This window comes from Pan troglodytes, chromosome 4, assembly GCF_028858775.2.
Source record: "Pan troglodytes isolate AG18354 chromosome 4, NHGRI_mPanTro3-v2.0_pri, whole genome shotgun sequence".
Classification (NCBI taxonomy): Eukaryota; Metazoa; Chordata; class Mammalia; order Primates; family Hominidae; genus Pan; species Pan troglodytes.
Genome location: NC_072402.2, coordinates 57,220,534 through 57,230,327, shown reverse-complemented (window position 1 = coordinate 57,230,327; position 9,794 = coordinate 57,220,534). Strand labels below are relative to the sequence as shown.

The following is a 9,794-nucleotide window of genomic DNA, read 5'->3' as shown; positions in this document are numbered from 1 at the left end:
GCTCCTTTTCCTCTTACATCTGAGATTCTACCATATTATGGAAGTAAAAGAATAAATGAATACAAGTTCCATGAATCTACTCATACAACTAAAGTTCCTTTCTTTTATTTCTTTAATGGACATATAATAATTGTACATATTCATGGGGTACATAGTGATTTTTTGATACATGTAATGTATAGTGATCAGATCAGAGTAATTAGCATATCCATCATCTCCAACATTTATCATTTCTTTGTTTTGGGAATGCTCAATATCCTCCTTCTAGCTATTTGAAACTATAGAGTATTTTATTGTTAACTGTAGTCATTCAACTGTGGTATAGAACACTAGAATCTATTCCTGTTATCTAGCTATTATTTTGTGTCCTTTAACAAATCTGTTCTCATCCTTCCCTTCCCCCTACCCTTCCTAACCTCTAGGATTCTCTGTTCTACTTTTCACTTCTTTGAGATATTTTTTTTTTTAGCTCCCACATACAGGTGAGAACATGTGATGTTCAACTTTCTGTTCCTGGCTGATTTCACTTAACATAATGTCCCCCAGTTCCATCCATGTTGCTGTGAATGACAGGATTTCATTATTTTTCATGACTGAATAGTATTCCATTGTATATATACACCACATTTTAAAATCTATTCATCTGTTGTTATATGCATAGGTTGATTCCATATCTTGGCTATGGTGCTGCAATAAATATAGGCTCAGATGTCTCTTTGATACACTGATCTTCTTTCCTTTGGATAAATGCCCAGTAGTGGGATTGCTGGATCATATGGTAGTCCTATTTTTATTTTTATTTTTTGAGGAACCTCCATACTGGCTTTACTAGTTTACACTCCCACCAACAGTGTATGAGTTCCCTCTTCTCTGCGTCCTCACCAGCATTTATTTTTTCTCTTTTTGATAACAGCCATTGTAACTGGGGTGGGATGGTACCTCATTATAGTTTTGATTTTCATTTCTCTCTGATAATTGGTGATACTGAACATTTTTCCATATATTTTTGACCATTGTTATATATTTGAGAAATGTCTGTTCAGATCATTTGCCCATATTTTAACTGGATTGTTTATTTTTGCTGTTGAGATGGTTGAGTTCCTTGTATATTCTGGGTAGGGATCCCCTGTTAGGTGAATAGTTTGCAAATACTTTCTTCCATCCTGTAGGTTGCATTTTATTCTGTTGATTGTTTCTTTTTTTGTTATGCAGAAGCTTTTTAGTTTGATATACTTCCTTTTGTTTATTTTTGCTTTTGTTGCCTGTGCCTTTGAGGTCTTAGACTTTAAATCTTTTTTCACACCAATGTCCTAAAGTGTTTCCCCTATGTTTCCTTCTAGTAGTTTTTATTTTTTTATTTTTTTAATACGGAGTTTCACTTTTGATGCCCAGGCTGGAGTGCATTGGCACGATCTTGGATCACTGAAACCTCTGCCTCCTGAGTTCAAGCGATTCTCCTGCCTCAGCCTCCCAAGTAGCTGGGATTACAGGCATGCACCACCACGCCCCGCTAATTTTTGCAGTTTTAGTAGAGATGAGGTTTCACCGTGTTGGTCAGGCTGGTCTCAAACTCCTGACCTCAAATGATCCACCCACCTCAGCCTCCTAAACTGCTGGGATTACAGGCGTGAGCCACTGCTCCTGGCCCTTCTAGTGGTTTTAAAGTTTCAGGTCTTACACTTATGTCTTTGTTTGACTTTGATTTGATTTTTATACAGAGTGAGAGGTGTGGGTCTAGTTTCATTCTTCTGCAAATGGATATTCAGTTTTTCTAGCATTATCTATTGAAGAGACTGTCCACTCCCCAATAAGTGTTCTTAGCACCTTTAGAAAAGTCACTTGGCTGTAAATATGTGATTAATTTCTGGGTTCTCCACTCTGTTTCATTGGTCTATGTTCTGTTTCTATGCCAGTACCATGCTGTTTTTGTTACTCCAGCTTTGTAGTATATTTTGGAGTCAAGTAGTGTGATGCTTCCAGCTTTGTTCTTTTGCTTAGGATTGCTTTGGATATTTGGGGTCTTTTGTTGGTTCCATACAAGTTAAAACTTTTACAGAAATTTTTGTGAAGAATGTCATTGATATTTTAATAGGGATTGTATTGAATCTGTAGATTCCCTTGGGTAGTAACAATTAAGGTTTTTTTTTTTTGACAGGGTCTTACTGTGTTGTCCAGGCTGAAGTGCAGTAGTGTGATCTCGGCCCACTGCAACCTCTGCCTCCTGGGCTCAAGTGATCCTCCCACCTCAGCCTCCCAAGTAGCTGGGACCACAAGCATGTGCCACCACGTCTGACTCCTTTTTTTTTTTTTTTTGTATTTTTTGAATAGAAGGGGTCTTGCCATGTTACCCAGTATGGTCTTGAATTCCTGGACTTGAGCGATCCACCTGCCTTGGCCTCCCAAAGAGTTGGGATTACAGGCATGAGCCACCACACCTGGCCCGCAACTAAGGTTCTTAATGTGACTGCAAATATTTAGATTTTGCAATCGTTATCATGAAAAGAATGGTTGCCGCTTTGAATAGAGTTGCAACGTCAATGGATAAAATTTTAATCTCTGCCTGCAAACATACAAATAAGAAACAGGCATTTGTATTTACATCTCTTGGAAAGTTTTAATTTGTTTTTTGGATACATGAACTATACAAATCACGCATGAGCTCTTCTAAACTCTAAGGGGAAAGATAAACAAAATGATGGTAAATAAATGTTTCATTACTATTTATTATTTCAGCTAAATATTTGTTTGGGCCAAATTAGTGATTCTACCAGTTTTACTATTTTTTTCTAATCTGTATACTCATCCATTGGAATCACTTATGTGACTATTTCCACTATGTGTGTACCTTGTCTTACAGTAGAGGACTCAATCTTAAATTATAATATGGTTCTAGTGGGAACATGTAAGCTGCTTTGCAAAGATGCCCTTTGAAATGATCTACCTTATACTACTTGCCTTTATAATGATCTGCTTTGCTATGCTCTTTTAAGGCGTTACACTAGAGAGCAGAACAGTAGAAAGATCATACGCTTTCAAAACTTCCACCTGTCATTCATTGCAAGTCCTTGCCTTTGGCATTTTCATCTTTCTACATCAGCTGCTACAATTTCTTTCAGGGTATAATTACATCCATGTTATTTCACTTCCATTTTCTTTAGTCAGTTTAGGGGAAGAAATCCTTAGCAAAATAACATTTAAAACAACTGAGAGTTTTCAATTTTGAAGAAAGACATTATGAAACTGTCTTTCTTAATATATAATCTTAAAGATTATATAAGGGAATATAATCTTTTCAATTTAATTTAGTCCATATGTTTTGACAAAAGATAAAAAGAATTTCATATCATAAAAGAAAATAAATGTAACTCTGAGAGTAGTGTATTTCCCCCCCAAACAGTTTGTTCACTATTTTTAGAATGTATTTGATCTTTGATATTTTTCCAAAATCAGAGCCAAAGTGAATATTGTCAAAGACCATCCGGTTAAATGCATACATGGCTTCCTGTAGGCCTTCAATTTAGTGCGACAAGCATTTGTTAATCATGTCTGCATGCAGGACAATGAAGCAGATGACAATCAGTGCTTTGATTCTTTCTGAGGGAAAAGGACACTACAAGGATATGTGCAATAATAGAACAATATGGAATTTAATTCTAGGCCCAATAGCAAATACTATTCATTACAATGTGGGAAACACTGAGCTAATTACTGTAGCTACAAGGGAGAATAAAAAGACATTGTCTTTGCCCTCAAGGAGTTTACAGTCTAGTGGTGGGGAAAAGAGAAAGAGAACAACAGCGAGAGTAAGAGAGAGAGAGAAAAAATTAATTACAGAAATCAATATAATTGCAAACTCTGATGGATGCTATAAATCCATAGTCAGGGTGCCATGTTATACAGGGCAACCTAGTCTGTGGATCCCATCACCGAACAAGTGACAGTTAAGCTGAGATGATGCCCCTGTCCTAGCTCACACAGATAATAATATTTGAAGAGAGTTTAATTCAGGCACCCTTTACAGAGATGAGGTGGGAGGAGGAGAGTCATGTGGGTTAGTGAAGCACCTAAAAATAGTAACACTGGTATCATCACATTCCTTGGGCTGAAAGGATGAGGGAGCCACTTCAGAACCCAGAAGGAGAGAGCCCTATGGAGAGGAGCTGGGATCTTTGGTTGAAGGAGCAGAAATCCTGAAGTGGCCTAGCAGGGAAAGGAGCTGAGGAAATAAATACCTCTGTCCCCCGCTAGCTCCTGCTGGGCTTCCTATTGGCTGAACCTAATGGGAAGCCAGTGGGCAAGGGAGACAGACCCCACCAGGTTTGCTTCTTGGGGCATAGAGTAGAATGGGGAAGGGTGGCGAGCAGATCTGGGGAGGAAATAGGAACTATCCAACAGAGATGTGTAGAAATTGATAAGGGAAAGAGGCAGGGACAGAGGTCTAGGGTGTGAGGAGGAGGGCAGACGGAAATACATGCACAAAGGTGAGGTGGTGAAGGAGGATTGTGTGAAATCCAGGAACAGGAGAGGATCCATGGTGACCATGAGTTGGACTTGGGTCTACATATTTAGAGCAGTGGGAAGAGACACTGGAGAGTTTCATAAGGGATGGCGCAGGGGAGGTGGGGAGGAGAGAAGATGAATAAATGGTCTTTGAAAAGATCAGGAGGGACTGCACAATGCCAGAGTGGATGACAAGGGTCAAGGTCAAAAAGTGTTAAAGTCGCTTTGTAATATTAGTATGTTTTATAGTCTAATATGCTGTATACATGGCTCTGTAATTTGCTCTTGTTAAACTAATACATAGTGTATATCTTTCCAATTAATACCTCCTTTTAATAGCTCTATAGTATTTTGTTGTGCATATAAATATCTTTAATCTTATGAAGATATTTATACGTGGTCAGTTTTTTCTCTTGTGTGCAGTGCTGCCGTAACTGTTCTGGTATCCTAGGGGCAGATTCCTAGAGAAGAATTGCTGAGGGAAGGCATGTGACCTGTTTGTAGGTGCTGCCAAAGTGACCTTGAAAAAGGTTATACTGATTTTCACTTGGGAGGACTATTTCTAACTAAATGGAATTTTATGTTTTCATAAACTAGAAAACTATACCTCACTTATAAAATGTATTTTAAGTTTTTTCAAAAACAAATCCTGACTACTCACTTGACATTACCTTAGATGTGGGTTCATCTACTCCTATATCTAGTGACCATTATTCTTTTTTCAAAAAAAAATTTTTTCTATTTAAAAATAATAGCTTGAAAAATAGTAAACAATTAAAAATATTATTCAATATTTGTTAAAAATCTCTAGATCTAATTTAAATATTGAAATGTGACTTTGTTACAGAACTAAAATTGTTGAGGAAAAATACCATCTTGTGAAAAACTTCAGATATATCACAGATTGGAGTAAATCCCAATGGGAATTTTAATTTTTTAAATGAACTATATTATTTGTTCTATCAGATAAATTGATACTTTTTAGTAGCCAATAAAATTTTGGGTAACTTAACACACACAAAAAAACAACCAAAAGACAAACAACCAAACCAAGGAACTTATAAAACCCCTGGAAACACCATGCAAGTGTTAATATGTTAGATATATTCTAATTACGAACCACAATTCTAATTAATTCTAATTAAAAACCACAGTGTAGCTGCATTACTTCATTAATCATAGTTTCATAAACACCAAAATGAAAAGAAAAAGAGAATAAAAGGTAGCAGTGATTTTCTTGAACAGGGGGACATATTAGTCAAAACTTTGGGTTGCAAGTGACAAAGCCTAACTCAATGAGGGCTGAGCACAAAAAGGGAATTTGCTTGCTCCAAAACTAGAAAATACAGAACAGAAGTGGCCACAGGTACTTGATCCAAACACTCAAAGGATGTTGACTGATCGTGTTCTGTCTTCCACACTCTATTCTCCATCATTTCGCCTTCCCTCATATTTTAACTCATTTCTCTCAGTGTTTCACTTCTTCTGCACGTGGCAGGCAAGATGGCTACCAGCAGTACAGGACCAGAAGATCAGAGCTTAGCACCCACAAGGGCAAGAAAGCTGCTTCTTTTTAGAGGAGACAGGGATGATTCCCAGCAAAATTGGCCCTAATCTTAAGAAACAATTTAAGCTCTCTGAAATACACTTTCCACATTTGTAAAAGCTTTGTGAGTTTAAATGAATGTTGTATGTAACATATGAGTGCAGTGCCAGGTACAAGGCAGATGTCCAATAAATGGTAGCCCAAAAGAAAGGGAAAGTTGAGAAATGGTGTGCTTTGGAGAGGAAGACAATGAGTTTTCATGTTCTAGTGGTGTCTGAGGTGCTCATGAGAGACTTGGAAAGAAATGTCTAGCAGGCATCCAGTGACAGGGATCTGACACTTGGAGGCAACTTTTGGGAGAGATTGTGGTTAGAATCATGGGAGTTTGCTACAGATTTTAAGGCCTCTTTGTGCTGACCAAAGAAATCCTAGCTTGTAGTTACAAATATGGGTTCTGTGTTGGGAAGAGCTGAAGGGGTGGCCATGCCCTAGAGGTGGGTTGGAACAATATCTCTCCTGGGACTTTTGTGCCAAAACAGAGTTGTGTTTTTCTATTGTTCTCTCAGGAGATTCTTGCCTAGAGCTTGGGTTGTTCCTTTTTCTCATTGCTATTTTTATCCCCTTGATGGTGTGGGTTTTTTCTGAAATTTCACTTCATTTATTTCAAAACAGTGCTTTAAAAAACATCATGCCATTATTATTTCCAAGTACTATGTGAGGTCACAACAGTGAACATTACAAATAGCAATGAAGCAGATTAGAGCAGTTCTTTCTGGGATCAGATTCAAGATTTATCTACAGGACAGAGGTCTCTGGAGGAATCCTTGATATCCAAAGGGTACAGTCAACTCCTAGCAGTCATGGGCAGAATTCAGGGCAGAGAAACAACTGTGGATATATTAAGATATATGTGTAGTGTCCTGTTTGAGGGTGTAAGCTACTGATTCTGAGGGGTCATTTATAGAATCTGCATAACTTTTAGTTTAATGTGGACCCCTAATTAATGGTAAATAATAATACCTACCACTCAGAATGCTTAGGTGATGTAAGAAGAAGTTTACTCCTGAAAGAGAAAAATGGAGGGAAATTACATTTAATAACAGGATGAGTGTAATAGTTTTTATCACTACTATAACAAATCATCACAAACTTAAGAGTTTAAAACAACACAGATTTATCGTCTCATACTTCTGTAAGTCAGAACCGTAGGTTGGCTAGGCTGATTTCTCTGCTCCAGGGCTCACAAAACCTAAATCAAGGTGTTGGCCAGGCTGCGTTCCTTTCTGGGGGCTCTAGGGAAGAGTTCACTTCTAAGCTCATTGAGGTTGTTGGCCAAATTCAGTTTCATGTGTTTGCAGGACTGAGGTCCTCACTTTCTTGCTGGATCTTAGCCAGGGGTCTTTGTCAGCTTCTAGAGGCCACCTGGATTCTTTGGCTCATGGCCCCTTCCTCCATCTTCAAAGCGAGAAATGGTGGGTGGAGTGCCTCTCACACTCTGCATCCCTCTAGCCTCTTCTTAGGTCTCCTCCATCCTGCAGCACCTCTCTGAAGGACTCTTTTGCCTTCCTCTTCTGCTTCTAAGGGCTTATGTGATCATAATTATGCCTACCTAGGTCATCCAGAATAATCTCCCTATTTTAAAGTCAGCTCATGGGTAACCTTAATTCTGTCTGCAACACACCTTCACAGTAGTATTTAGATTCATATTCGATTGAATAATCAGAGATGAGAATCTTGGGAGGACATCTTTAAAATTCTGCCTACCACAGTGGGTTAAATGGGATTGATAGAGCTTCTTCCCCAGTGGATCTCTATAGGGCTTTTTAGAAGTTCTTATGGTTCTTTCAGAATTTAGGACATTCTCTATGATTATATTAACAGAATTGAAGAGTCTGATCTACATAGACCCGCAAGAGAGTCAAGAAAATACTGTGTATGTATGTGTGTATGTTTGTGTGTATATATGTGTGCATGTGTGTGTGTGTGAGAGAGAGAGAGAGCGAGAGAGTGGCGTGAGTGAGAGAGAGAGAGAGAGAGAGAAAGAGGAGTATGCCCGAACTGGGGAAGACAGTCTGGCAGATGGTGTAATTTTAAGGCCTGGCTGGGTGGTCAGCACCAGCATGAGTCTGCATCTGCTGCAGTTAGTAGAAGCAAGAGCTGTAGGAAGGAAGAAAGCCAGTGGATTTTTCTGGTTGGTTCTTGGATACGTTCAGGAGGTGTTACGGGCTGAACTATTTTATCCCCCAATTCATATATTGCAGCTCTAACTCCTGGTCCCTATGAATGTAACTATATTTGGAGATGGGGTCTTTAAAGAGGTAACTGAATTAAAATAAAGTCATTCAGGTGGCCCTTAATCCAATACTGTTTGTGTTCTTTTAAGAAGAGGAAATGAAGACATAGAGATGTACAGAGGACACCATTTGAAGACACAGAGAGAAGATGGCCACCTAAAAGCCCAGGGCAGAGGCCTCAGAAGAAATCATCTCTTTGATCTTGGACTCTCGGCCTCCAGAATCATGAGAAAATAAATGTCTGTTATTTAAGTCACTCAGTATGTGGTACTTTGTTATGGCAGCCCTAGTGGACTAATAGAGGAGGATTCGTTTCCACAAGGAAGGCTGAAATCTTGACCAGGGAGAAGCTGGTAGCTCCAGCCTGCAGCAACTATCTTTCCTTCATCTGGTGGCAGCTGGGGTTTTCTCAGCTAGCATGGACCTAGAAAGAATTCTAGTGGCTGCCCACATCCACTCTGGGGTTCATAATGGTGGGCTCTGGCCATTCCCACTCCAGACACCTGTCACGAGTATTTGGGTTGAGGGCACATGCTCCGAGAGGATGTAGGATGGAAGTGGTCTCTTTCTTGGTGATTTCAGGGCCTGCTTAGCAACGGGGTGTGGGCAACTTGCTGTGCATACTCTGGCTTCTTTATTATCTTGTCCTCCAGGGCCCTGCAACCCACAGTTTTGCGATTTTTGCAGAAGGGCTGTGGCATGCCTAGTTTTGGAATGAAAGGAATACTGGGGAAAGGTCAGGTAGTCTGAGTTCCTATCCCAACATTGTAAATGATTAGAAATTTTACTGTGGGCACATTGCTACTTTTCTTCATCTGTAAAACGAAATGGTTGCATTCCAGAATTCTGTGATTCTGTGAATCATTGGTAGACATAGATTACCTAGATGGTTTAAAATATGAAATCTGAGAAACACCACCATATAAAGTTGAAGCTCAAACTCAAACTTCTCTTCCTAGGAAGTGTGGAGAGCTTCATAACTTCCATGCTGTGGTGCTTCCATTGGTGAATTTCATTTAGTTATTCATTTGTTGTAGCTAAAAATAAAGATTTCACAATAACCACTTCTTGGACAGGATTAAAGTTCAAGTCAGGAAATCTCAAAGTTTGGCTACCAATTTGCTTTCTATTTTTAACCACACTTCATTTCACAGAATAATATTTTCCTCTGTGTCTGAGTGGTGCTCTAGAAACAGAATTTAGTAATGAAAACCTGCTTCTCAAAAGCCCTGTTGCTCTAATGAGTACCTACCCTGAAGGGTATGCCCAAGTTCAATGTATGGAACTCTGAGCATGTAAAATTTTCATCTGTTGTTAATTATTGCTGTATGTATTCAGTGTTCTGAAGTCAGATGGTTTGTATTAAGACCTTGAAGTTTTATGTCCAGTAAATATTTGTATACACATCCCCCAAATGTGTAGAATAAACAGAATGATTTTCAACTTCCTGTAAA

The 9,794-nt window shown here is 38.9% G+C and overlaps 1 long non-coding RNA gene across 1 annotated transcript; it reads left to right on the top strand.

Annotated features, from left to right (window-relative positions):
- Nucleotides 1–4,108: 4,108 nt before the first annotated feature.
- LOC129143968 (uncharacterized) lies at nucleotides 4,109–8,596 on the top strand. The gene is made up of 2 exons (XR_008547984.1): nucleotides 4,109–4,317; nucleotides 8,430–8,596. It is a non-coding gene; the product is annotated as an uncharacterized LOC129143968 (long non-coding RNA).
- The last annotated feature ends 1,198 nt before the right edge of the window (nucleotides 8,597–9,794 follow it).